The sequence below is a fragment of the Diceros bicornis genome, chromosome 14 (genome assembly GCF_020826845.1).
Source record: "Diceros bicornis minor isolate mBicDic1 chromosome 14, mDicBic1.mat.cur, whole genome shotgun sequence".
Taxonomy (NCBI): domain Eukaryota; kingdom Metazoa; phylum Chordata; class Mammalia; order Perissodactyla; family Rhinocerotidae; genus Diceros; species Diceros bicornis.
The window spans coordinates 63,307,172-63,333,728 of NC_080753.1; the positions used below are offsets into that span (position 1 = coordinate 63,307,172).

The window sequence follows — 26,557 nt, forward strand, 5'->3', positions numbered from 1 at the left end:
TTTTCCATCTGGCTGTTAAGAAAAATGTTTTCCTGAGTTCTGTGAGCCACTCTATCAAATTAATCAAACCCAAGGAGGGGCTTCTGAGAAGCTCTGGTCTGTGGCTGGTTGGTCAGAAGCACAGGTGACAATCTGGACTTGCAATTGGCATCTAAAATGGGAGGCAAAGGGTAATCCTGTGGGACTGAATCCTTAATCTGTGGGATCTGATGCTATCTCCAGGTATACAGTGTCAGAATTGAGTTAAATATGTAAAATTTCTTAGCCAATAAGGGATATAAAGTGTCTAAAGGGAAGGCACAAATATCTAAAGAGACTGTAAAATATTTGGGGTCCATGAACAACAGGGAATAGCTATAGGAGTGTTAACCCAAATGTTGGGACCCCTAAAAAGAGTGGTAGCCTATTTCTCAAAGCAGCTAGACACTAATGGTGAAAGGATGGCCCCTATGCTTGAGAGCTGTAGCTGCCACCTGCCTCTTAATCAAAAAAATCATAAATAATTGCATTAATCAGGGCTTTGGAATTGAGAAAAGAAAAAAAATAATAACAATAACCTCAGGGGCAATCTGAAATCAATAAGGGATGGGAGTGGGTGGATAAATGCCCGGGCCTTGCCATCTGTAGATGGGATAATTATGAGATGTGTTCTACATGCTTTCTTACAGAGCACCGGGTGATGCTAAGGCCCATTGGCCCACTCCTACAAAACAATTTTCTTAACCAAATAGTTTAATCATCATTTAAAAAATGTAACGGCATATTATTCCTTATGCCATTTCTACATATTGCTGGGTCAACCTAGGATGCTAGCCTGTTTATCACTTTTTGATGCCGGGCCTGATATCAGTTCCCCTACATTAAACCCAGCATATATGGGGTTAAAACCAAAAGCACTCATCCCCTTTCTCTGCTTCTCTAAGTTACATTCACATGTAAATATCAGTTTTTTAAAACCTTTGTATCCCTGAACTTCACAAGGCAAATAGAAGTTACAAACTGTTAAAAGCCCAGGGGGTCTCACACTGGGCTCACAATGACTTTTTGGCTAGTTATGGGTCCTTAGAAGTTTTGTTACTGGGAAACTGATATCCAGAGACTATCAAGATGATGAGGCTTCCCAGACCCCAACTCCTTGGCTTCCTGGCACCAGAATCCACCCTCCACCACAGAGACAGGCAACCAAGGACACCCACCCGCGGATTCCCTTATCTCACCATCGCCCTCCCGGCAAGCAGCCGCAGAAGGCCAGACGCAGGCTGGTGGGAAGGCGCCCACCAGCAAGGCAACAGGCTGCCCCTCCCTACAAGCAGCCGCATTCCTCACAACCTTTAAAACCCCTTGCCTCCCATCTTTTGGGGAGAAAGGATGAATTTGAGGGCTCATTCTCATTTCCCAGCTGACATCACCCAAAATAAAAACCCTTTCCTTGCCATAAGGTGTTCTAGTTTTTATTTGGCCCCTCTTGTGTGTCGGGCAAAAAACATGTGTTTGTGTCTGGGAGCATTTTGGTTAAATTATACTCTTTCTCCAAGATTCATCTCTGTGAACGCTCCCAGGCTCAAATCAGGGAACTGTTTGAGCGTCCCTTTGCAGTCTGTAGTGTGACTGTTTTCTCCTCTCGTTTGGCTCTTGGCACACCAGTCTTGTAATGTACTACTCTCTCCATTGTAATGTCCTACACTTAATCTTTCAGGAATAGGGGCTCTGTTTGCAGGCTTCTATAATGCATATTCATTATAGAAAAATTAGTATATATAGAAAAGCAAAATGAAACTACTTTCTTATCATGCTGTTTAAAAATAGCCAAAGTTAAGACTTGAAATATTTTATTCTAGTCTTTCTCTATGCTTGTTTTAAACATTATATGTATAGATAATGATTCTAGCCATTATGGAAAAGATATCTTATACCTATGGCTGACAAAGGTCATAAGCACCCCATATATAAGAGAACTTATTGAAAAAAAATAACTGGATGATGCATTTATTGCCAGAAGAACAATGTACAAACCAGACCTCCTGTACCTTCCCTGGCCAAAGCAACTCAAATTCGGGGAACTTTACCAGGGGAAGACTGGCAAGTTGATTTCATTGTTATGCCCACGACCCCCAGAGGGCACAAATACCTCTTGGTGTTTGTGGATACATTTACTGGATGGATTGACGCCTTTCCTTGTAGGTCAGAAAGGGTGAATGAGGTAACAAAACTGTTGTTAAAAGAAATAATTCCCTATTTTGGGTTGCCTAGACCAATATAGAGTGACAATGGGCCAGGCTTTATATCGAAAATAATCTCTGAGGTAGCTAGAGTTTTAAAAATTAAAGGGAGGCTACGTGCCACATGGAGACCACAATCATCTGGAAAAACTGAGCAGGCAAATCAAACTGTAAAGAAAACCTTGGCTACATTGTACCAAGAGATACAGGAAAATTGGCTAAAATTACGGCCAAGAGCCCTCACTCGGATGAGGGTAGCTCAAAAGGGCAAACTGAGGGCCCGGCCCCTTGGGGTAGCAGTTAAGTGTGTGTGCTCCACTGCCGGCCACCAGGGTTCAGATTCTGGGTGTGCACCAATGTACCGCTTGTCAGGCCATGCTGTGGCGGCGTCCCATATAAAGTAGAGGAAGATGGGCACGGATGATAGCCAAGGGCCTGTCTTCCTCAGCAAAAAGAGGAGGATTGGCATGGATGTTAGCTCAGAGCTGATCGTCCTCACAAAAAAACAAAACAAAACAAAACAAATGCAAACTGAAGCCTAGCCTCTTTAAAATGACCTATGGGAGGCTGTTCCCTAAAGACTTAGATTTGCTGAAAAATTGAGACCCAGAGGTTTCCATGGCAATCGAACTCATAGTCAATCTGAAGCAGGTGGTAGATGCACTCAATAAGTATGGAAACTTCTGTCTTCCCTTGCCTATGGAGGTCAAACTTCACCCATATGTACCAGGAGATTGGGTCTATTTAAAGCTTGGAAAAGCAGTTCATCCCAAGATCAGCTAAATCCTATTTGGATAAGGTCTCACTTGGTGTTACTAACCACACACTCTTACCTAAAATTAGAAAGAGTCACCCCTTGGATCCACCACACATGGGTAAAAAAGGCACCCACACCTGAACATCAAGAGAGATCGTCACAGACAATTGATGACACCGAGTTTTCCTGCAAACCACTCTCTGATTTGAAACTCTTGTTGCAGTGACACTATGCAGATAAGTAATGACTGGCTATCCACCCCAGGCTCTGCCCTGGATCCTAACCAACCCTATACCATTTAGGCACAGTATGCTTCCAAGGAGGCTGCATATTCCTGGGCAGCAAGACTAGGTCCATCAGAGAAGGATGGGCAACCCTGTATCTATACTATAAAAGAGCTGGTGGCATCTGGAAGGGGGACAAGTATGCCCAGATCCTAAACATATAATAAATGCATTGAGGCTGTAAAATTACAAATGGTTACGAACAACTTAGGGCTATGCCTCTGATGACCCACAAACTTATTTGACATTAGCTGGGAATTCTGCTCCTTTACTGGTCCCTATGACATGCCCATGCTCAGCAGGAAGTAGTTACAGAAGATAGACCTTCAACCTGTGCCCCTCAAGAATGAGTAGCAGGATAAAACTAGAGGGGGGACTTGTCACCAACTAGGTGCCTCAAGAAACTCAAAGGTGGGTTTGGAAGCAATTAACTGTTTTTCCAAATTGTTTTTTCCCCCATTTTGTTATGTTAAGGAGATGCAACTACCAACCATCCTGACTCAGACCAAGCCTCACCACAAGAGCTATGCCCATGACCTTTGCCTTATTTTTAATGCTAAGATCTCTCCAGGAGAAGCTTAGGCCTTATCACCATAACCTGAAGTGTATGTGGAAGCATGTTCTCCATCTGAGCCTGTGCAAGCAAATACCTACCTCTCCCTTTTGAATATTCATTCCCCATCCAAAATAAAAGATCCTTGCTTCCCTTTGTTCTGGGATGCCATAACTTTGGAAATGATTCCTCATGGTCTCCTATTTGCTGCAAATACACTTTACTTTGTGAGACAACTTCCACTGGTGTAGAGTCTTATTTTACTCACCAGGAGGCAAAACCACTTGGTTTGGTACTGATATTTTAAAAATGTGAATAAACCCTTAGTCCCTCCAGAAAATAAGAAGAGAATCTTTGGTGGATCAGAAAAACTCTTAGTACAAACTAAAAAATGGAAAGCTGGGATTAGTGAAGAACACACATCAAAATGTTACCAAGCCCTAAGGGACGGGTGACCCGCAATTTGGTCCTTTGCCCAGACCCATCCCTGGCAATAGAACAAGACTGGGTTCAGAATAGCAAAGTAGAAACATTATTTATTGATCAATGAATGGAGGAGGCAGAGCTTATGCTCTAAAACACCTTCTCCAAAGGGAAGGTGAGCAGGGTTCTTATGAGATGTGAAGGGGGAGGGGCCTCCACGTCATTGCTAGGGATAGGGGCACTTGGGGCACGTGCAGATCTTCCCTTCTTGCACATGGCACGTTTTGCCTGTTACCGCACCAGGTCCGTTTTTGCCTGCTGCCTAGTAGGCCAATCACTGAGACAAAGAGATTGCAGAGAGAGAGAGAGGGTTTATTAATCACAAGGCAGCCAAGTGTGGAAACGGGAGAATGAATCTCAAATCTGCTTCCCTGAAAATAGGGACTCAGGTATATTTATGGGGTGGGGGCAAGGTGGTCTGAAATGATTGGAGGTGAGGAGAGATGAGGTAATTGATGATCTGCGGAAGCGTGGTCAGCCTTCATGCCTCTTTATAGGACGCATGTTCACAAAATGGTGGTGTTAGCACGCCCTGAGGGTGGAGTTCTAACCTCTTGATGTCAAAAGGTCGCTTATTGAACATATGTTTGCGTGGGCCCAGTTGATGGGTTAGTGGTCTCAATCTGGCCTTAAGTGGATAAGGGTTCAATTCCTGAAAAAAATAGCTCAAACACCCATTACCATGGTGACTCTGGCTCCAGGGGCATGTTATCTATAGGAACCTAGTGGGAGTCAGATAGCATATTGCCTAAACAGCACAGTTAACAATGGGTAAGTTTATCGTGTAGATTTAAATCCTCGCCTTCTGTTCTGATAAGTTTCTAGGTAAGGCCATCCCCCGCTTCTTCCTGGTATGGGGAAGAAGATACATTTACAAATGGAGATTTTCTTTACAAATGTAAATATTGTCTCTTACAACGGGTAACCAGAACTAAGAATGGGCTCCGCAAGGACCCTCCAGGTACCCGGAGATGTCTATGGTGATAGCCTGTTCTGGTGGCAGGCCTCCCATCCCAAACTCCATTGGTCAGTTAGTGGGAGTGGGGACCAAATTGTCTTTCAGGTAGAGACATATTTTGAGGTGGCCAATTCCAATCCCCTATTGCTACTGGGTGCTTAATCATCAATGGCTAACTGTTTGTCGGTTTCACATGTTTCCTTTTGCGCATGGCACCCCATTGCCATCTTGGACCTTTCTGGTTTGGACTGATTCTGCCATTTGGCCACCTGGCAATGTTCTGCCTTGGTTCCTACAAGGAAGCACAACTTAAAAACAAAGGACTAGACATGGAAAATGTTTTAGGGACTTCCCTGGGTGACAAAACATTCACGGAAGGATACTGCTACAAAAAGAACTTCTCCAAGAAAACCCTAGGTCTGCGCCAGGATGCAGGTAATACTGGCTCAATATAAAGCTGACATGAGGGAAGCCGTATTGTAGAAAAGAAACCATATTGTAACTTAGAATGACCTTTGACTGACTCTGGATTTTATGGCCCCTCCTAGCTGCTATAAGTTGGTAACTTTGTTCTTTTGAGTTCCTTAGGAATGTGATGACCCCCAGGCAGAGTCTATGCTGATAGCCATCATCAATGACAATTGAAAGATCAGGGTATAGGGCATTGCTCTGGTCTCTGATGCATATCCAGTAAAACAAAAGACTGCCAGGAACTAAGACCAGATGGATGCCTCCACCCAGTAATCAGATGGATGCCCCCACTCTGGGACCAGATGCCTCCCCCAATCAGAGACCAGCCCTCTATATAACTGGCCTGTAGTCTTTGTTCTGTAAGATAGTTCTTTGAGATATTAGTCGGCCATCCTCCCCTTGCTAGCAAGCTGTAATAAAATGCCCTTTCCCTACCACCATCTTGCCTCTTGACGATTGGCTTTTGTCCTTTGGCGAGCAGATCATGCCCTTTCAGCATGTACAGGAACAGCACCCTGGTCTCAGGCAACCCATCACAGGGTTGGTGACCCCCACAGGAGTAGACAGGAAGATCAGTTCTTGTACTGGGGGCTGCCAGTCCACCAACTGAATGGCAAAACTTGACACTATTTATTTGGACTATTTTGAGCAGTCTACAGGAAAGTAGGTGATCAGCGAAACTTGGCAAGATGCACCTAGTATTTTAAAGATTTGTGTAGGATAATGAAAACTCTACTTTTCCATTGAAGTTAAATTATTTATATTGTGGGAGATCAAGATTTGGCCACCCTGAAATCTATCTCTTTACCTTGCTTGTTTTCTTTAGGGACATTTGACCTCCCCCACTAACTGCCTAAAGAATTTGACATGGTGGCTCCTTCCTGGAACAGATCTTCTATCATGATGGCTGTAAAGATAATGTAGGATAAATGTTACAATAGGAAAGGCACCAACAAGCCCATCTTATCGGAAGTTCTGTCTCTCTGGCCACATTCTCTGGATGGCCCTGCAAGGAGTTGCCAGACAAACATTTACATTTATAAGGGAAATCTCCATTTGTAAAGGTATCTCCCTCTCTGTTTTGGGAAGAGGGGGGGATGGCCTCATTTCTAGAGGCTTATCAATGTGGAAGGTGAGGCCTTAAATAATCTTACTCTTGTTTACTGTGCTTTAGTGGTAATCTCCTGTAACTGACTCCCCCCACCCCCAACATCCTCCTTTGTCGTTGGCTGAACATGGTATTTAAGATGAGAATTTCTGCTATTGTGTGGAGAAACGCAGTGTCCCTGCTTTCTCCCATGTATACATGTTATTAAACTTGATATTATTTTCTCCTGCTAACCTGTCTTGTTAATTATTTGGCCAGCCATAAGAACCTTAAGGAAAAGGGCAGAGGGAGATTCTCTCCCTTCCCCGACAATATCTTGTGTTTATTTTGGAAAGTGCAGTAAAAATGGTCTAAGGTGTAGATAAGATCTCAAATATCTAGTGAAAAACTAGAGTGGCAAAAGAAAGCTGGGCCTCAGGACTTCTACGGACACAGACTGTACACACACTGTCCCAGTCCTGGTGTGACTTGGTGTGGATCTGATGGTCTGCGGGTCTCTGGCGGTGGCATCAGGGTGGATCGCAGGTCCGATGTGATGTGATGGAGTCTTCTTAAGGTAAGTTCTGCTTATGCGGGACCGCTGACACAGTCAGTGCCGGTACCCCACTCTGACCTTGCTCACCGGCCAGCGTTGTCCTCAGTCTGAGCTCCAGTCTCTTCCTCTTCCCCGGGTCTTCCAGCCTTCTCTGGCTGATCATCTTCCCCTCTATCCCTCGCCCCCATGTGCTGCCCACCTGGCGTTGTTCCATTGTTGAGGAACCCGTGGAGACTTGGCCCCCTTTCCAGGAAATGACCTTCTAGTGGAAACCGACGACACGAATACAACTAATTAGAGACGATGGCGAGTGCTGTGAAGGAAATGAAGAGGGCGCGGTGGTAGAGACTAACAGACCGGCCTCCTTGGGGTGTACGAGGTGTGACTTGACCCTCCTCTACCTGGCCACCTCAGGTGACCCTCCTCCCAGGCCCCTTGCCCGGTGCCCTGTGTTCCTGGGCTCCCGTTCCCCCCGCCCGCCTTGGTTCCTCCCGCCCCTCCCAGGCGTGCCAAGCGCTTGGGCGCCGCGGCGGAGACCTCGGGATGCGGACTCCTGGGAGCGGGGACGGACGGGATCCTGCCAGGCCCGGCGCAGCCGGTGCCAGGGGCGCCGCGGGAGGAAAGGGCGCCTCAAGAGTGGAGGGCAGTCGAGGGACCCAGGAAACGCGGACCCCGGGGAAGCGCCCCTGCAGCTCCGCCATGCTCTGCACCCGGGCGGGAGCCGAGCTGGGGTGGGCCTGGGATTCCACCACTCCGCAGCAGGGGCTAGCCCCTTGGAGGCCGAGCAGTGCCTGCAGTTTTCAGGGTCTCTGAGCCCTGTTATCTCAGTCCAGCTCAACTCCCAGCCCTGATAAGAGCCCTTCCCGGGCCTGTCTCCCCTCCCTCTTCCTGGGAGCCCCATGCCCTGCACTCCGTGACTCACTCCCGCGTGACTCACTCCCGTTCTCTGCCCTCTGACTCAGCTTGTTGCTTGCTCTGCTTGCCAAGCCACTCCCCCCCACCCCAACACACACCAGCCTCACAGAGGTCGCATGTTCTGATCCCTCAGCCCTGGCTGGGGAGGCACGGGTGGGGCTCTAATGGTAATTTTGGCCCCTCCCAGGCCACCGGGCCACACCAGCCTCCATCCTCCTTTCCTCCAGGTCATTGCATGAGTGGAGAATTTTGGCATCTGGCTCAGCTTCCTCACCATCCATCCCTCTACGGTCATCCATCCACACCTCTGCAGCCTTCGGTGTCCTCAAGAAGACCCATCAGACTGTAGGGGCTGAGAAAATTTTCCTTCTAGGTTCTTTGGCTGGTCTAATAATTAAATTGACATGACAGATTAACAGGAGAAAAACACATTTAATTTTGTATGTATGGGAGCCCCACAAAAACATGAGACCCAAGGGCAAGTTGGGAAATTGAGGCGTACATGCCGTCCTGAACTAAGGAATGGGATAGGGGTCTGAGGCTTCAAAGAGGAGGAAGGTAATTCAGAGGTGGATAAGAAGGGCAGATGTTTGATAATTAGAAGTTTGCCCTGCCATGCAAATAGGTCTTTCAGATAAAAAAAAAAAGTCATCTCTGGTAATTGCTCTCCTTCTGGGCCAGTCTCCCCATTTAAATTCTTTTAGGCAGTTAAGGGAGAGGCAAAAGTTCTTCCTGAATCTGCTGGGTCTTGATTTTCTTCAGCTCAAAATAACCCACATGCCAAAGTGGCATATTTTGGGGTGGCATATTTTGCTCCTCTTCAAGATCCTACCCCCACTCAGTTCTAAGGACCATTACTGCTGCTCGACCACGGCCACCCACTTCTGCCCCTCATGGGCTGCACAGCTCCTTCGTTAAACTCTCTCCTCCTTTGTCATTAGTAACAGTCTTTTCTGATTCTTTTCATGTCTCTCTGGCCTCTCCTTGTCTTGGTTCTTTTATCCTCTATTCACCCTTATGTATTGGCATTCCTGGGGGTCTCCCTGCAAACCTCCCCAGCCTACATCCATTTGCTAATGACTTCCATTGACATCTGGTGCCTAGGCCTCTCACTTGAGCCTTCCAGGAGGGAAATTCAACCTCACCATATCAAAAAAAAATTCATTTTCTCCTCTAAATTCATTTGCCTTTCTGTTTTCCCCATCTTGCTCATTGTCACAGTCATTCACCCACTGGTCCAAGTCAGTAATCTGAGTCATGCTAAATTCCTCCTTCCTCACCCACACATCCAACAATCCTATATCCTATCCTTCTTAAACAGCTCTTCCTTCCAGCCCTCCACCCCTACTGCCACTGCCCTGTTTCACAACTTGGTGTCTTTTATTTGAAGTATTGCAGCACCGGTTTCCATGCCTTCTGTCTTGTTCCCATCCCATTTGTCTGCATTGCTGCAGAGCAGTCTTCCCAATACATACCTCTGATTATGTGACCACACAGCTCCAAGTTCTTCAGAGACTCGCCGCCACCATTGCCACTACCTATACTCAGGCCCAATTGCCTGTGCTCTGGGCTCCTGAAGCCAACTCATAACTGGCCCCTGCTGCCACTCTCTTCTGAATCCAATCCATCCTGAAGACTGATGCTAGAGTCAGGAAGGAAGAACAGGAGAAGAGGAGAAGAAAGGGAGGGACACAGAGAGGGAGGTAAATGAATGAATGAATGATGAATCATGTTACTCCTCTAGTTAAAATACTGCACTGGTTCCCCATTGCTTGACTGATAAAATCCAAATTCCTTCGAATGGCTTAAGGCCTCTCTCCCAGTCCAGCCCTACCCTACCAATTCAACCCTGCTTGGTCTCACTGTGGGCCACTTCCCAGCCCATGCCCTCTACCCACCCCTCAAAGTACACTATACTTTGCCCACTGCAAGCCCTTTCATACCCATGCCTTTACACACCCTTTCCTTTGTCTAGTTTATTCTTTTTCCACTCTCCGTCTGGACGATCATTCTTCCCACAAGACCCAGCTCAACTGTGTTTTGCACTGTAGATGTCTGGTAAATATTAGTTTAATTAGATTGGGTTAGCTAAGCAATTAACCTAATCATGGAAACCTACTGGGGCAAGTTTTTTTACTCATCTAAGGTCCTAGTTGACTATTTGGACACTTAGCCTTTCTTGGCTCATTCACTGTGATCTGATTGTTTAAAGGTATGGCTAAATCAATACAAATCCATCTCTACCAGTGACAGCAAGGTAGAAATGTTATCTATGAGTCAGTCCATGTGATGCGGAGAACTGTACGTGGAGAACAATAGTAGTACATAACATAAATGTCACAGTGCAATGTTTGCAGTTGTGAGGGAGCAGCCTTTCTTCTCCTCTTCTATTAGAGCTGATGTCAGCAGGACAGAAGGCACTTATTCAGGGGGATGTGTCAGTCCCCGTTCTTTGATCTGGTCATGGGTGAGTTACAGTTTCCTGCTCTAATGTCAAACCTGACTTGTGTTAAATGAGCTGGATATGGGTTGCTACCTGCTTTTTGAATGTATTTTGTCAATCTATTATTTCCAACATTTGAAAGGGGGATTATTTTCAAAAGTGAAACACAGTAAGACAAAATATTTACCTGGGACAAGCCCAAATTCATAAGTAACATGAGCTGTGTTTAGTACTCATGATCAAGATCTTTGGTTAATCTCTATTTCCAATTTACTGATTGTAAATTCAGACTGCTTTATAAACACCTAAAAGGCTCTGTTTTATGTTACAGGGAGTACTGAAATCCTTTGAAACTGAAATTGAACCAGTCCCCCATCCGGGGAAGTTTGGGAAAAGAAAATGCCATATTATCGCTGAGTGAGAGCCATATGTTTTCAGTTAGGGTTAGCAGCAGGGGCCAATTAAACTGGGATCAGAAAGAACAAGACATTCTCTGGAGTTGGATCTTTTTGTTGACATCATTGCTATATTTGAAGTGAATTTTCTAAGCATTAGAAACCAATGAATCACCAAGTACTATTGAGCATTAACTATGTGTGTGGTCTCGGCACATAGACCTGGGTACTCTTGCCTTTCCACTCTTTACAGACCTCTGACACTGTCACTACCCTCTCCTACTCCAGCCATCACCTGGGACCAAAATAGCTTAGAGACCACCCCCAAACTCAGCTTCCAAGACAACCACCTTGGGACATTCTGTGAGTGAAGGTCCAAACACTGAAAAGCCTTGAGGAAAACTAAGATGCAGACGAGATGCAGGATTTCATTGATTCATCCCTGCTTGCCTTTCCACCTGTCTCTGTGACCTGGGGTCCAGAGAGAGAGAGAGAGAGAGAGAGAGAGACATTCTCCATCAGGGAATTAGCACAAAGGGTATATCTAATGATTGAACAATAGGAATGAGGAAGGAAAGATAAGTACAGAAGAGCTCTGAGTAATGGTACAATGATAACCTTTGGATCTTCAGCCCTGAGGCTGGAGACTGGTTTGCCAGAGGTCTTTATTAAAGATTGCCAGCTTCCTCTTCCCCTCTGTAAATCAGTGGCTAAAAGGAGGGGGAAGAGGCCCTGTAAGCATTTCTAGTGATGCTCCATCAATCTGATGTTTCATGTTTGGTTATAAAAAATTGAAACCCCAGGGCTTTGTCACATGAACTGTGATCAGAGTAGTTGTACTCATCTCATTTATTTTTAAATATCTGATTACTTTTGGTTTTGATTGTTTTTCATTATAAACCTGTAAGGATATTAAGTTTACATGTGATAAGCATGTATTCAACAACTTTATGCTAAAAGAAATCTCTCTAGGAGGATGCTGAGCCTAAAATTATTAACCTACATAATTTGGAAACAGTTCTTCAAACTAATTTAAGTCCAGGAAGGATGGTAGAAAATACTGGTCTACAGAACCCCTTCCTAGGTCTCCCTGCCAAGTAACCCTACTTTTAGAAAAAATAAATGAGGTTAGCAATGACTTGTTCTTTTGCGAAGCCATGATACCTTCTTATGTTCACCTTTTTATCTTGTAAATATTAACAACACAACTAGTAAAGTAATTTACTCTATTGGAAGTATTAGCCAATGCGATCAAACAAGAGAAAACAGAGACATGAAAATTGGAGGAAGAAGTACAATATCTATTTGCAGGTGATACGATAGAGCTGTAGGACTCAAAAGACTCAACGGAAAAAAAACTAATACAAATAATAAGAAAAGGGGAGAGGAAGTCAAGATGGTGGTGTAGGTGGACTCTGAACTCACCTCCTCCTGTGGACACAGCCAATTTACAACTACTCTTGGAAAAATTACCCCTCAGAGAGAAGTGAAAACTGGATAGGAGGAACCCCTACAACAAACGACAATCCTAATAGAGGTGGAAGAGGCAGAAATTCCCTTCTGGAGAGAAAAAATGCCACCTTCACAAGCTGCAGCACTTCATGGCTGCCCAGGAGCAGCCCAAAAGCTCCAGCCTTGCCTGGAGGAGTGGGGGACCTGAGCTGGGGAGTGTGCCTGCTATAGGCATTTTTTGGACCCAGACCTAGCTGAGTGGCATAATATCTGACTTTGCTTGCTACTAACAACATTGCAGAATAGTTGCAGAAAAGCTGGTTCACAAAGAAATTAAAGCCAGCTCTTAACGGGCCCACGCACAAATTCACCCATCTCAGAAAGCAACCTCAAATCACCAGAAACAAAGGTGCACAGTCCTTTGGTGAAAAGAGACTCACCTGATAGGCTGTGAGTGCATGTTGGTGAGAGGTGAGACCTCTCTAGGGACTGGGACATTGGTGGTGGCCGTTGCTGTCAGCTGGTGTGGGTGTGCTGACACAGATGCTGGCAGATGCCATTGGAGTTCTCCTTGTGGCCTGCTAGCCCAGGCTCTGCCTCACCCACTAGAGCACAGATTTAATCCAGCTCAGCCAGGGCAGGCAGCCCACCCTAGGGACTGGCCCTACCCAACAACAAACCCTCAGGCAACTTGTGGGCCTGCATAGCTTAGTGACTGGATTCTCTACAGCCTGGCGACTGGGTCCAACTCTGTGGGGCAGGGCACGCACAAGGAGCAGGTGGAGTATGTGGGGCATTGGTGGAGTGTGTGGGGGTCCTGCCTTGGAGAGGCTGGGTCCACTTCAGGGGTCAGGGCACAAACACGGGGCAGGACTGTGTTGACTGTGTGTGTGGACTTGTGGGCAGCAGGGCTGGTCAGCTGCAGAAGACTTGTGCTTCTCAAAGACCCACATAGGGGGTTTGCCCCACCTTCCAAAGCCTGAAACAACTGGGTGCTTCCATGCCTGAGGCCAGCCCCACCCAACTGCAATCATCAGAGAGCTGACAAGAGCCTTATAGGCTGGAGGCCTACAGCAATTGTAAGCCCCTGAGCCTAACAACCAGCCATGCTGGGGGCCTACTCACTTAATAGAAAAACTGCAACAGGAATGTGCTACTAGACCTTGCAGCAAACTGTGCTGGGGCTCCCCACACCCGAAAAAGAGACTAAAGGGCCCACAACAACTACACTTAGCTCAGCATTACAATGAGCTGGACAGGGGGACAGCTCAGCCTCCCTGGGCAACTATGGGAAGAGCAAACCTGCCACAACAGGACACACGTAGCCCACACAGGGGTCCCTCCTGGAACATTTGGAACTGGAGAGGAGAGGGAAGCACACTATTCGGCCTCCTAAGGCATCACTTACATAAGGTCACCTATCCAAGAGCAGGAGATGTAACTGACCTACCCAATACTTAGACACAAGCACAGGGAAAGAGGCAAAATGAGGAGGCAAAGGAATATGTTCCAAGTAAAGGAACAGGACAAAACCCCAGGAAAGGAACTAAGTGAAACAGAAATGAGCAACCTACCCGACAGAGAGTTCAAACTAAGAGTGTTAAGGATGCTCACTGATCTTGAGAGAAGAATGGATGAACTCAGTGAGAATGTCAACAAAGAAATGGAAGATATAAAAATGAACCAATCAGAAATGAAGAATACAATACTGGAAATGAAAAATTCACTAGAGGGACTCAAAAGCAGAGTAGAGGATACAGAAGAACGGATCTGTGAGCTGGATGAAAGACTAGAAGAAATTACCCAAGGTGAACAGGTAAAAGAGAAAAGAATTAAAAAGAGTGAGGACAGTCTAAGGGACCTCTGGGACAACATCAAGCACACTAACATCCGTGTTATAGGTGTCCCGGAAGGAGAAGAGCGAGACAAAGGGGCAGAGAATCTATTTGAAGAAATAATAGATAAAAACTTCTCTAACCTAAGGAAGGAAACAGGCATCCAGGTACAGGAAGCACAGACAGCACCAAACAAGATAAACCCAAAGAAGCCCACACCAAGACACATCATAATTAAAATGTCCAGAATTAAAGATAAAGAGAGAATCCTAAAAGCTGCAAGAGAAAGACAAGTTACATACAAAGCAAACCCCATAAGGCTATCAGCTGACTTCTCAGCAGAAACCTTACAGGCTAGAAGAGAGTGGCATGATATATTTAAAGTGCTAAAAGGAAAAAACCTACATCCAAGAATACTCTACCCAGCAAGGTTATCATTCAAAACGGAAGGAGAGATCAAAAATTTCTCAGAGAAGCAAAAATTAAAGGAGTTTTTCACCAAGAAACCAGTTCTACAAGACATACAAGACAAGGGACTGATTTAAGGGGAAAAGAGAAGACCACAAAAAGGAAAAGTTATCTATTTCCATGATAAGGGGTAACAGATACAAATGCACAAAAAAGAGGTTAGATATGATATCCAAAACATAAAATGTGGGAGGAGGGGAGTTAAAGAGTAGAGCTTTCAGATAGAGGTCAAACTAAAGAGGCCATCAACTTAATACAGATTGCTATATACGTAGGTTACGTTTGTATACATTCATATACATAGGTATATGAACCCCATGGTAATCACAAACCAGAAACCTATAATAAATACACAAAAAACTAAGAGAAAGGAACCCAAGCATGATACTAAAGAAAGTCATCAAACCACAAGGGAAGAGAGCAAGAGAAGAAGAAAGGAACAGAGAAGAACTACTAAAACACCGAGGGAAACAAAAAAGTTAAAAAATGGCAGTAAGTACATACTTATCAATAGCAACTTTAAACGTCAATGGACTAAATGCTCCAATTAAAAGGCATAGGGTGGCTGACTGGATTAAAAAACAAGATCCATGTATATGCTGCATACAAGAGACACACTTCAGACCTAAAGACACTCACAAACTGAAAGTGAAGGGATAGAAAAAGATACTCCACGCAAATGGCAATGAAAAGAAAGCTGGGGTAGCAATACTCATATCAGATAAAATAGACTTTAAAACAAAAATTGTAACAAGAGACAAAGAAGGGCACTACATAATGATGAAGGGAACAATCTAACAAGAGGATATAACACTTGTAAATATCTATGCACCCAATGTAGGATCACCTAAATATATAAAGCAATTATTAACAGACATAAAAACAGAAATAGACAGTAACACAATAATAGTAGGGCACTTTAACACTCCACTTACACCAATGGATAGATCATCCAAACAGAAGATCAATAAGGAAACATTGGCCTTAAATGACAGACTAGAACAGATGGACCTAGTAGATATATACAGAACATTCCATCCAAAAACCAAAGAATACACATTCTTTTCAAATGCACACGGAACATTCTCCAGAATTGATCACATATTAGGCCACAAAATAAGTCTACATAAATTCAAGAAGATTAAAATGATACCAAGCATCTTTTCTGACCACAACGGTATGAAACCAGAAATCAACTACAGGAAGAAAAACAGAAAAGCCACAAATATGTGGAGATTAAACAAATGCTACTGAACAACGATTGGGTCAACGAAGAAATCAAAGGAGAAATCAAAAAATACCTGGAGACAAATGAAAATGAAAACACGACATGCCAGAATTTATGGGATACAGCAAAAGTGGTTCTAAGAGGGAAGTTTATAGCAATGCAGGCCTATCTCAACAAACAAGAAAAATCTCAAGTAAACAATCTAATAGTGCACCTAAAGGAACTGGAAAAAGAAGAACAAAAAAAGCCCTAAATCAGTAGAAGAAGGGAAGTAATAAAAATCAGAGTAGAAATACATGAAATAGAGACTAAAAAAAATAGAAAAAATTAATAATACCAAGAGCTGGTTCTTTGTAAAGATAAACAAAATTGACAAACCTTTAGCTAGACTCACCAAGAAAAAAACAGAGAAGACTCAAATAAATAAAATCAGAAATGAAAGAGGAGAAATTACCACAGACATCTCAGAAATACAAAAGATTATGAGAGTACTATGAAAAGCTATATGCCAACAAATTTGATAATCTAGAAGAAATGGACAAATTCTTAGAATCATACAACCTTCAGAAACTGAATCGAGAGGAAGTAGAGAATTTGAATAGACCAAACACCAGTAAGGAGATCGAAACAGTAATCCAAAACTTTCCCAAAATAAAAGTCCAAGACCAGACAGCTTCCCTGGTGAATTCTACCAAACATTCAAAGAAGACTTAATACCTCTCCTTCTCAAACTCTTCCAAAAAATTGAGGAGGAGAGGAAGCTCCCTAACTCATTCTACAAAGCCAACATCACCCTGATACCAAAACCAGACAAGGACACCACAAAAAAAAAGAGTATTACAGGCCAATATCACTGATGAACATTGATGCAAATATCGTCAACAAAATACTAGCAAATCGCGTACAACAATACATTAAAAAGATTATACACCATGATCAGGTGGGATTCATTCCAAGGATGCAGAGATGGTTCAACATCCGCAAATCAATGTGATATACCACATTAATAAAATGAAGAATAAAATTCACATGATCATCTCAATGTGCCTGCTATTGCGGACCATAGGCAAATTCAATAATCAAAGGAGAGGAACTCATGGGGCCAAAAGGGGAAAATTGGGTTGTTTTGAAGGAAAGTTCATTGGAGAAAAGCAAGAGTCCAGGGTAGTGATGGTTTCTCATCTGCTGATTGCTGGGGCAGTCTTTTCTGTTTGGGACGCAATATACATTTCTTCTTGTAATTGAGGATTCTTTCCTATTGACGACTTCTGTTGGGGTCTGTAATTGACCATCTTTCCTGTAACTGACCTGCAGTGGTACTGTGTGGGAGCTCCCTTTTCTGACCTCCTGGCTCTATTTTAAATGAAGTTTCCCTTTATTAATTTTCACACTGTTAAACATTTTATAGCGCCAGGACAGCCCTCCCACAAAAAAGATCTATCTGGCTCAGATAGTGTCCATGCTGAGAAGCCCTGACTCAAGGTAAGGATTGAGGAGGCACTAAACAGCTCACTAAAACTGAACTCATTTTTAAAAACTGGCTAGCTTTTTCCCCATCTCAGAAACAGATTTCTGTTTCTCCAAGACTGCTCCGAGATGCCAGACAGGTATTTCATAGGTATTTGTGTAATGTGTCCGTACTCTGCAGTCTTATTCACACGAGCCAGAACAGTACTGGAATCTTTGAACACAGGCGATCGCGTAGGCTTTGTCCATTTTAAATTCCTGTTCTGCACTGTCCAACTTAACCTCATGTACCACCAGCTGGCACTTTTCTGATCTGGAGGACATAATTCACAGTCTCTACAAAGACACAGTAACGCGCAGGTGGGGTCGCGCACTGTCGCCCTCGGATTGAAAACCTCCAGACGGCCAGGTCTTCGTTGGATTCACCAACCTGGTGGTTCAACGGACGAGGTCACAACTAGGACTAGAAAAGACGCGCGGCCCCTCCCGCAGGGGGAGCCGGTCCGGACCCCGCGGATCGCCGGCTCCGGGCTGCAGTCAAGGTGCAGCGGAGTATCCAGCGCACACCTGTAACCTTTCTCCATTGTCCTCTCCGCCCTCGACTGCGGAGGGCCGCCCCGGGCTCGGGGCCAGCGGCGCGCTGGTTGGCTTCCCTGGACTCGGCCCGCCTCCCGACCCCGCCGGCCAGGGCGGTGTTCGAGGCCTGCAGCGGCTCCGACGCCGCCTGCCCGCCGCTCCGCTCGCTCGCGGCCGCGGCGCCACGCTCTGGGGTACGCGTCTCCGCTGGGACCCGCTCCGGCCGCAGGGGTCGGCCCGCCGCTCCAGGGCCAGGAGAGCGCCGGGGAGGGGGGAGGGGGGCGCCGGACGGAGGGCGGGGCGGGGGCTGTGGGGGTGGGCGTTCGGCTCGGGTTCCCGGAGCTCAGCGGCTGCCGCACGTGACGACGCCCGGTGAGTTGTGCATGGCCGCCGGGGCCGGCCGGTGACGCGGAGGATCGCCCGCACCCGGGACGCGCAGCCCCGCGCCGGCATGGGGGCGGCCCCGAGCCTCCGGGGCTGCTGCTCCCGGCCCCTAGGCCACAGGTGACCCCCGCGCCTAGGGGTGACCGGCCCGCCGCGGGCCGAGAGGCCGCAGGCGCGCGCCGCTGGACGCCGGGCGTTGGGAACCCTGGAGGGCTGGAGGCCGGAGGGGAGCCGAGAGGTCAGTGTTGAAGCCGGCGCCTTTGCACTGAACGTGCGCATTGGTTCCTGCCCTCCGGGTGTGGCGCGCTCGGGAGGTTGGCTAATTCCACAGCACCTCGAGGTCCCTCAGGCCTGTGAAGATAGTCGCGAGGACCATTCCAGATCTTGTTATTTCTCTGTTTTTGTTTTTTTAAACTTAGGCAAAATATTACAAGATTTGATATCTTCAGGGCTAAGAGGACACGGGGGAAATTTTAATCATACATGGGGTTTGCGTGCTAGATGAAATTGGCACTTAAGTTACTTTCTTCCCTTTTTTTCCCCATAAAGCTCGGTTTTGGAAAAAGAGAAGCATGGAAAGTTAATATTCATATGCTGCCAGGAATACTCAGGTGCTAGGGGAAGCTGGGTCGTGTTGGCACTTTTGCTTCCAGAGCCCAGTTGCACCTGACCACAGGAATATGACCGAGGCCGCCTGCTGCTTCCTCCTGGCTGTGGTTTAGCACTGCTGTGGTGAGATGGGATGGGAAAGTAACCTTTGGGTTCAGGTCCTGCAGCACTGTATTGCAGGGGCCATGCAGTGTGCCCTGTGATTAGAGTAGCGTGAATGACTGCTGTTATCAGTATTAGGGATGTGTCCTAGTATTTCAGGACTGCTCCTGAGTAATTGCATCCTTCACTTTATGCTATCACAGAGAAAGGGTGCAATTTTAGTCATACGTGGCCACTTAAACTCAGTATTTAAAATTAGATAAGGCCAATTCCAATCCAAGACCTTTTATTACAATTCAGCATATTGCAGTTAACTCGAACCGGTAACAGTAGAGTGAAATTAGAATGAATGGAATCACCATTCTTTTCTGTCATCCTACTTCACACCAAGCGTATAAGATCCCAGGGAAGACCACACACCTTAGATTTCCAAGCTTGTTGGACCTGAGATTAGGTCTAGACATCAGAAGAAATAAAATAATGTGTAATTCTACCCACCATTTACTGAATATGCAGTGTGCCAGGCATTAGTTTATTTAATCCTCACTGTAAACTTATAGAGAGAATCATCCTGTTTACATATTAAACAACTGTTGCTCAGAGAAATTACACACACACACACACACACACACACACACACACACACACACACACGCTACATCAGAAAACAAAGAGAAAGAAAAGCAGGAGCCAAGTCTCCATTAAACCAATCTTTAAATGATTAAATTCTGTATGAAATTAAGGCCTCCTTAATCCAAGAAGGCAAGAAGCACAATAAGTAGTGACACCTTAAAAAATTATTAAGACTTGATCAGTTGAATAAAATCAATTATGAACATTAACTGCGCAAAGTTACTGGTAATACTGCAGGGAAAAATATGGTGCTAGGATAGATTTGTTAGACTTGTTTTCCATATATACACGCACATACACATTTAAAATTGATCATGGAAACCTTAATAGTCAATGTTTATGTTTGTGATTAAATATTTTTGTTTTTAAAAGGTACACTGTTATTAAAGCAGTAAATTTGAAATATATAATGAATTTTTCACATATCTGTGTGTGCGTGTGTGTGTATGAAGGACATTTTGGCTATCTTACTGAAGCTAAAGAAGTAGGGATGTGGAAAGCGACTGATAGGTGCTGAGTTTGCAATGTGCTCTCCTGTGAAATATGCATCCTTATCACTGGTATGTTCATTGAATGGATGAGAGAAATCTCTCAATATAAATTCTCATTAGATTGTTTATAATTTTTTTGATATTTGGTATATCTTAGTGGTAAACTGTTTAAATTTGGGTTTATTTTTCTTTTTTAGGATTAAGATCTCTTTAATCTTTTCATGATTGATTATTAAGAATTTATATATTATTGCAAAATGATAATGAAAATTGTTTTATGATTATGTAGTAGTGGCAGATTATTTTCAAATTCACATTTCATGACAAACGAATTTTAATAAATGTTACTTAGTGCTTGGGAATTTATTTCACAATTAAAAGAAACTGGGTAATAACTGAAGAAATGGCTCTTAAACATTAAAATATTGTTTTACTCTGCTCACAAAAATAGTTTGAAATTTGTGACCCCGTGTGTTTAGCTCCTTTCTCTCATAAAACTTTGCTAAAATGAGTCAAGAAGTCTTGTAAAGCATTAAAAACATGAGGACAGGGAAAATGAGAGAGGAGACAGAGAGTAGACAGGAGATGTCAGAGATTTTTAGGGGAGAAAAGTGACTAGAGGGGGTGGCTGGGTGCCTGTGGAGGGGAAACAGCCTGGAAGGAGCTGACAGGCTCCACACCTGAGGTTCCAGTACCTGGAAAGGCAAGGGTGAAATGCAGGGCGACAGAACAGGGCCTTGGGGGAAAGTGTGTTGACAGATGGATTTGACCCCACCTGCCATCCCCGACCCTGGCAAGCGGACAACCACCCTCCCTGCCCTACCCAGCCACCCAGAAGGCGACCAGGTCTCACCCCTACAAGATCTGATGCTCATACTCAGGGACTCCCAGGCACTGGCTGAAATGAGGGGATTATGGATCCAGTAGAAACCCCCCAGCCCCTATCCTGCCTGTTTCCAGAACACCATCAGCAGCTGGACCAGAGGGTTCCTCCATTTGCTGGTTCTTCAAAAAAGCTACTGACTCCTTGATCACACTGCAGTGAAACAGAATTTTCAGCATTGTTTTGTTTTTTCCTCTTAAACATGACTGACATCCAAGAATTGTCAGGCATTTGTGGGAAGCCTGTGTGTGAAAGAGAGACCTAAATAAAATAAAGCAAACACCAACCACAATAACAAAGAGATCACAAAGAAAGGGAGATGATGTGGGGAGCAGAAGATAACTTGATGAAACTATAATTGACGTTCTCCAAGGAACTGGAGTGGAAGACTGTGAAGATGGAACAGCAGAGAACAAGAAGTCCTTGGAAATTGAAAATATAATAGCTGAAATTAGAAAAAAATCAGTAGAGAGAATGGAAGATAAAGTCATGAATGTCTTCCAGAAAATGGAACAAAATGTCATTGTGATGGAAAATGGAAGAGGGAAGCTCAGAGCAGAGCTTTCTGCCTCTGCAGCGGGCAGCCTTGCCCATTCCAAAGTGCCATACGAACGTCAGTTTCTGTGCCCGATGCAACGTCAAGAAGCTCGGGCAATGCCCAGTGAGATCAGTCCGGAAGCTCTAGTGCCTGACTAACAAAAGGGACAGAAAAGAGAACAGAGTCAGTTGGGAGGAAACTAACAAGTGCCTCAAAAACTTTTCCCAGAGAGGAAGGGAAATTTTCTTGAATTGCTAGATTGCAAGGGCCCACCAAGTGCACAGCAAAATGAATGAACTGGACCCCATCAGAAGGACAGTTATTGTGACATTTCAGAATATCAGGGATAAGGATAAGATTTCATAAGCTTCCAAAGAGTGAGAACGGGGGTGGGTGGGGGGTGCGGATATGGAACTGGGGTCAGAATGTCATCAGACTTCTCAACGGCAGGGCTGAAGACTGGGAAGCAATGAAGCTATGCCTCAAGAAGCTGGAGGGGAAATGATGTGCAGCCCATTCTAGACCCTGCCAAACTGTCAATCATCTGGAATGGTGGAATAAAGACATTTCAGACATGCAAGAAAATCAAAACGTATGTATTCTGTCTTAGAAAGTGACTGGACAATTTGCTTCATCAAAATAAGGGAGTAAACCATGAAGCAGGAAGACTTTGCGGTCCAACAGAAAGGATATTATTGGCAGAGGGATATCCCACGGTAGACAGCAGTGCTGCACGCTGAAGAGCAGGGGGTCCAAAGTGAATAGTGTCAGATATGTGGTTGATAAACAGTGAGGTCAACATGTAAGAATGAGGAAACAGGAGGGTGGTTCAGTTGCAGCCCAGATGAACACCTTTAGGTATAATTATGTTTTAGAAAAGTCAGGTGTATAAAAAGTTCATGTGGCGGTCTCATTTACGGCATGGTGTATGAGGGACTTGACAGGAAACATCTTTCCAGCTTTGTCAGTGGTGTGGCCTAACAACAGCACCAAAACTCATACGCTGCTCAACAATTCAGATTTTGTACTTTACAACTCTTTTCCATTAAAAGAAACCAGGAGAGAGGCTGATGCCTTGTGTCTTTGGACTGGAAAAAACATTCAAAATGGGTTTGTAAGATGTTGTTGCTAGAAAGCAAGGATGTTTGAGATCAATGTCTCAAGATAAAGTAACCAACTTCAAGAGAATCTCACTAGCCCAATTATGACAATTTGAGCACCAAGAAGAAAACAAAATCAGCTAATTGAAATATGTTGTTTGTAAAAAGCCATGAGTCCATTAATAAGTTCAGATGAGAAATCAAGATGAGCTTCAAAAAGATACAAAAGAGGGGCCAGCCTGGAGCGCAAGTGGTTAAGTGCGCAAGTGGTTAAGTGCGGCGGCCCGAGGTTCGCAGGCTCGGATCCTGCCTCCGGTTTGGATCCCGGGCGCTCACCGACTCACCGCTTGGCAAGCCATGCTGTGGCGGAGTCCCATATAAAGTGGAGGAAGATGGGCGTGGATGTTAGCCCAGGGCCAGTCTTCCTCAGCAAAAAAAGAGGAGGATTGGCAGATGTTAGCTCAGGGCTGATCTCCTCACACACACACACACAAAAGATACAAAGGAATTTTAGTAATGTTTGCGGAAATGCTGTGTGGTAATTCATCTATGATTGCTATGTAAGAAGATTGATTATTCCGTTAGTTATACAAAACAACCTAAAGGCGTGAAAATTAAACTAAAAGACTTATAGCCAAGTTGTATGATAGAACTCTGGGTTATACAACCCAGGTAGAGGAAAACTCAAGTAATACTTCATTTTCAGGAAAGATACTGGTTTACAAGAAACTAAGATTTGGTGTTTGGCTGAGGCCTTGTAAATGCCCAGCAAAGGGGACATTGAAGCTCACAGCTTCTTTTCCTGCTGGAAAGTGCTTGGCTATCCAAGAGTGAGTGCCAGGCTGCGAGAAGCAGCGGGGAGGGCACAGTGATGGAACCAGGCAGCCTGTGTGGGAGGGATGGGCCCTTAAGATTAATTTAGCCCCAGAAAACCATTAAAGTAAGCATTACTGTCACCTTAGGAAAGGTATAAAAAGATACAACAAAGATAAAATAAATTAAACCCATGGTATTAATACCTTTGTGCTAGACTTAAGTACAGGAGTAGAAATAAGTTTTGTAAACATTGTACTGTTTTGTGTATTTTTAAGCATGTAGGAAAGTCTTAGGTGATTCTAGCTTACTAGATTTGTAAGTCTTAATTTAGTAGGTTTATAGAAATTTAAATGTTTACTGAGGTTTGGCTGTGAAATGTATAAGTTTGCTTTAAAAGGTGTTTAAAGCATTAAAAAAAATCCGATATATTAGAATATGTAATCAATGCTTAAATATTTAAGAAAAAATAATTTCTTTGCTGTGTAAGCAGTGTGCTTTGGTTGAGAAAAAAATATATTTTTGCCAGACTGACAAACAATTAATTGACTATTAACTAAAGTATTTTAGTAGAAAAAGTTGTTCCCTGTCTGTGAAAATTCCTCTTTGGGGATGACAATCCCTGTGTTCACCAGTCATAGACTGTGGGCGAGGAAAAGGGAGCTAGCTGGTGGATTATTCCTTGTATCTGAGCATATGAAAAAACTACTGAAAGGGTTTGAGTGACCTGTAGAATGTTTGGGGGAAAGTTGCCATAGGTACATAGAAAACAAAAGAAATGGGGGGAAGCAGTATTAACATAAGGAAAAGCAGTGTTAAGTGAAAGAAAGGAAATGTGTTCCTAGTACTCTACTTGGCTTAGCAATGAGTACCATGTAGTTACGATAAAGCAAACCCGTGGATGGAGGAAGGGAGCAGGCAGCCGTGTAAGACAGCCTGTTGTCTTTTGTAATATCTTTTAGCACCATCTGATTTTAAACTTAGTGCATGTATATTAATTTCATTAAAAAAATTAACCAAAAAACCCCCTAAAAATAATATAGGCATGTTGTAGAAAATGTGAAAAATGCAGAAAAATATAAACAAATAAAAATTACCCATAACCATTTGGTGTATAATATTTCCTTCCACTCTTTCTGTCTATAAATTATGCTCATATGTACTTTTCCTAATTTACATAGATAAGATTAAAAATTGTATTTATAGTTTTATATCTTATTTTACTTAATTTTATATATTCCCATGGTATTACTATGATTTAAAAAAAATTAATACCTCTATTAATATCTCATCATGGAAGTGACAGAATCTAAGTGGTTCTCTGTTGTTGGGCATTTAAAGATTTTTTTCTGCCGCATATGAAGTACTTCAGTAGTTGTTTTTGTGCATAATATGTTTATCAGTACCTGTGAGTTTTACCGTTAGTGAAATTTCCATAAGTGGAATTTTTGGTTCAGACGGTATGAATGTTTTCATGGCATTTTCTTTTCTTCCTTCCTTTATTTTTTACATAATTCTAAGTTACACTCTAGAAATATCAGTGTACAAATTTACAGCATCATTTGCATAGTATAAGAAGGAATACCTATCTTAGTTTGTCAGTATTGGAAATTAATGATTTTTGAACTTTCAAAGTTCATGTTTTCAAAAAGTACTTTAATTTGGAAGGCTTTTTTTTGGAAGGCTTTTTTTTTGGAAGACTGTGTGCCATAGCAATTAAGAGAGGGGACTCCAGACCCACACAGACCTCGTTTGCAGCCCTCGCCCTGATCTTGCAGCCTTATGAGGGCAGAGGCAAGATACTTAAAGAACTAAGCCTCCGTGTCTTTGCTTGTCAAACGCTGATATTCTAACCTGCCTCACAGGATTGTAAGGATCTTTTCGGAAAAGTGCTACTGTAGGACCTAGTGCATAGTATATGCTCAAAAAAGGATGTTTATTATCTTCTCTGAAGTTAAAACTTTTAAATGTAATTCTTAGCTGTGTTTTTCTTTTTTGTAAATTTGCTAATGTCCTTTGGAGTCCATTTTATATCAGTTTTAAGAATATTTGTTGATTCTGGCTCCTTTTCAGGTAGACCATCACATAGTTTGCTAATTATGCTTATTCCTCTTATTTCTGATGGTTTTCCTTCTCATTATGTTTCGTGAGTTATATTTGCCTTGGCCCAAACTATCATAACAAAGTTACACAAGTGTCACATGACAGATACCCTGTTCCTGTTCCTGTTCCTGTGTGGGAAACCAGGGAACAGCCTCTGATACTTTATCATCTGTGGTGGTGATGGCAGCAGAAGTAGATAGTCCTTGTCACATTAAGAAGTTTGGAAGTATCATTTCCTGTTTGATTTGAGGACCTTTATTCAGTTCTTTCATTATTAAGATGTTTTCTGCTATAAGATTATCCTGCATATCTTGGATAACGCTCCAGGGCATTGTTGATTTATTGTTTCTTTTTTATTTAGCAGTTTTTATAGGACATGGATATAATTTTCCATTTAATGGCCAACAGCAGTCATTTTCAAGTGAGAGATGGAGTGCTATTACTGACTTCACTGTGGACTTTGAAGATTGAGCTAAAGTTTTGCTCTTCTTTCTGCTTTAATGTTAACAATTATGGGATGTTAAGTTGGGAGGAACACAGATGATCTGGTATAGCCCCTTATAGAGGGAGCAGAAATCTAGTCATTTATTCATGGTTCCAGAGCTGGGACTGTAACCCCCCTCTCCCTCCTGACTCCTACCTTTTCCTCTGAAGCTCCTGATTTGTTTTCCCACTCAGTGTTTAAAAAAGAAGACTGCAGGTGCTTCATATTGAGTAACTATTGATCTTTCAGCTTTAAATTCCCTTGACACAG

The 26,557-nt window shown here is 43.8% G+C and overlaps 1 protein-coding gene across 3 annotated transcripts in view; it reads left to right on the forward strand.

Annotated features, from left to right (window-relative positions):
• The first annotated feature begins 18,275 nt into the window (after nucleotides 1-18,275).
• The window catches only part of SERPINB6 (serpin family B member 6), a 29,710-nt gene continuing 21,428 nt past the window's right edge, over nucleotides 18,276-26,557 (forward strand). Inside the window, exon 1 of one of the 3 annotated variants that reach the window (XM_058555379.1) lies at nucleotides 18,276-18,341. The gene's annotated coding sequence lies outside the window, so the exon portion shown is untranslated. Of the gene's footprint in view, nucleotides 18,342-18,451; nucleotides 18,520-18,600; nucleotides 18,652-26,557 lie in introns of those variants that run through there. The other 2 variants (XM_058555380.1, XM_058555377.1) reach the window with 2 other exon arrangements.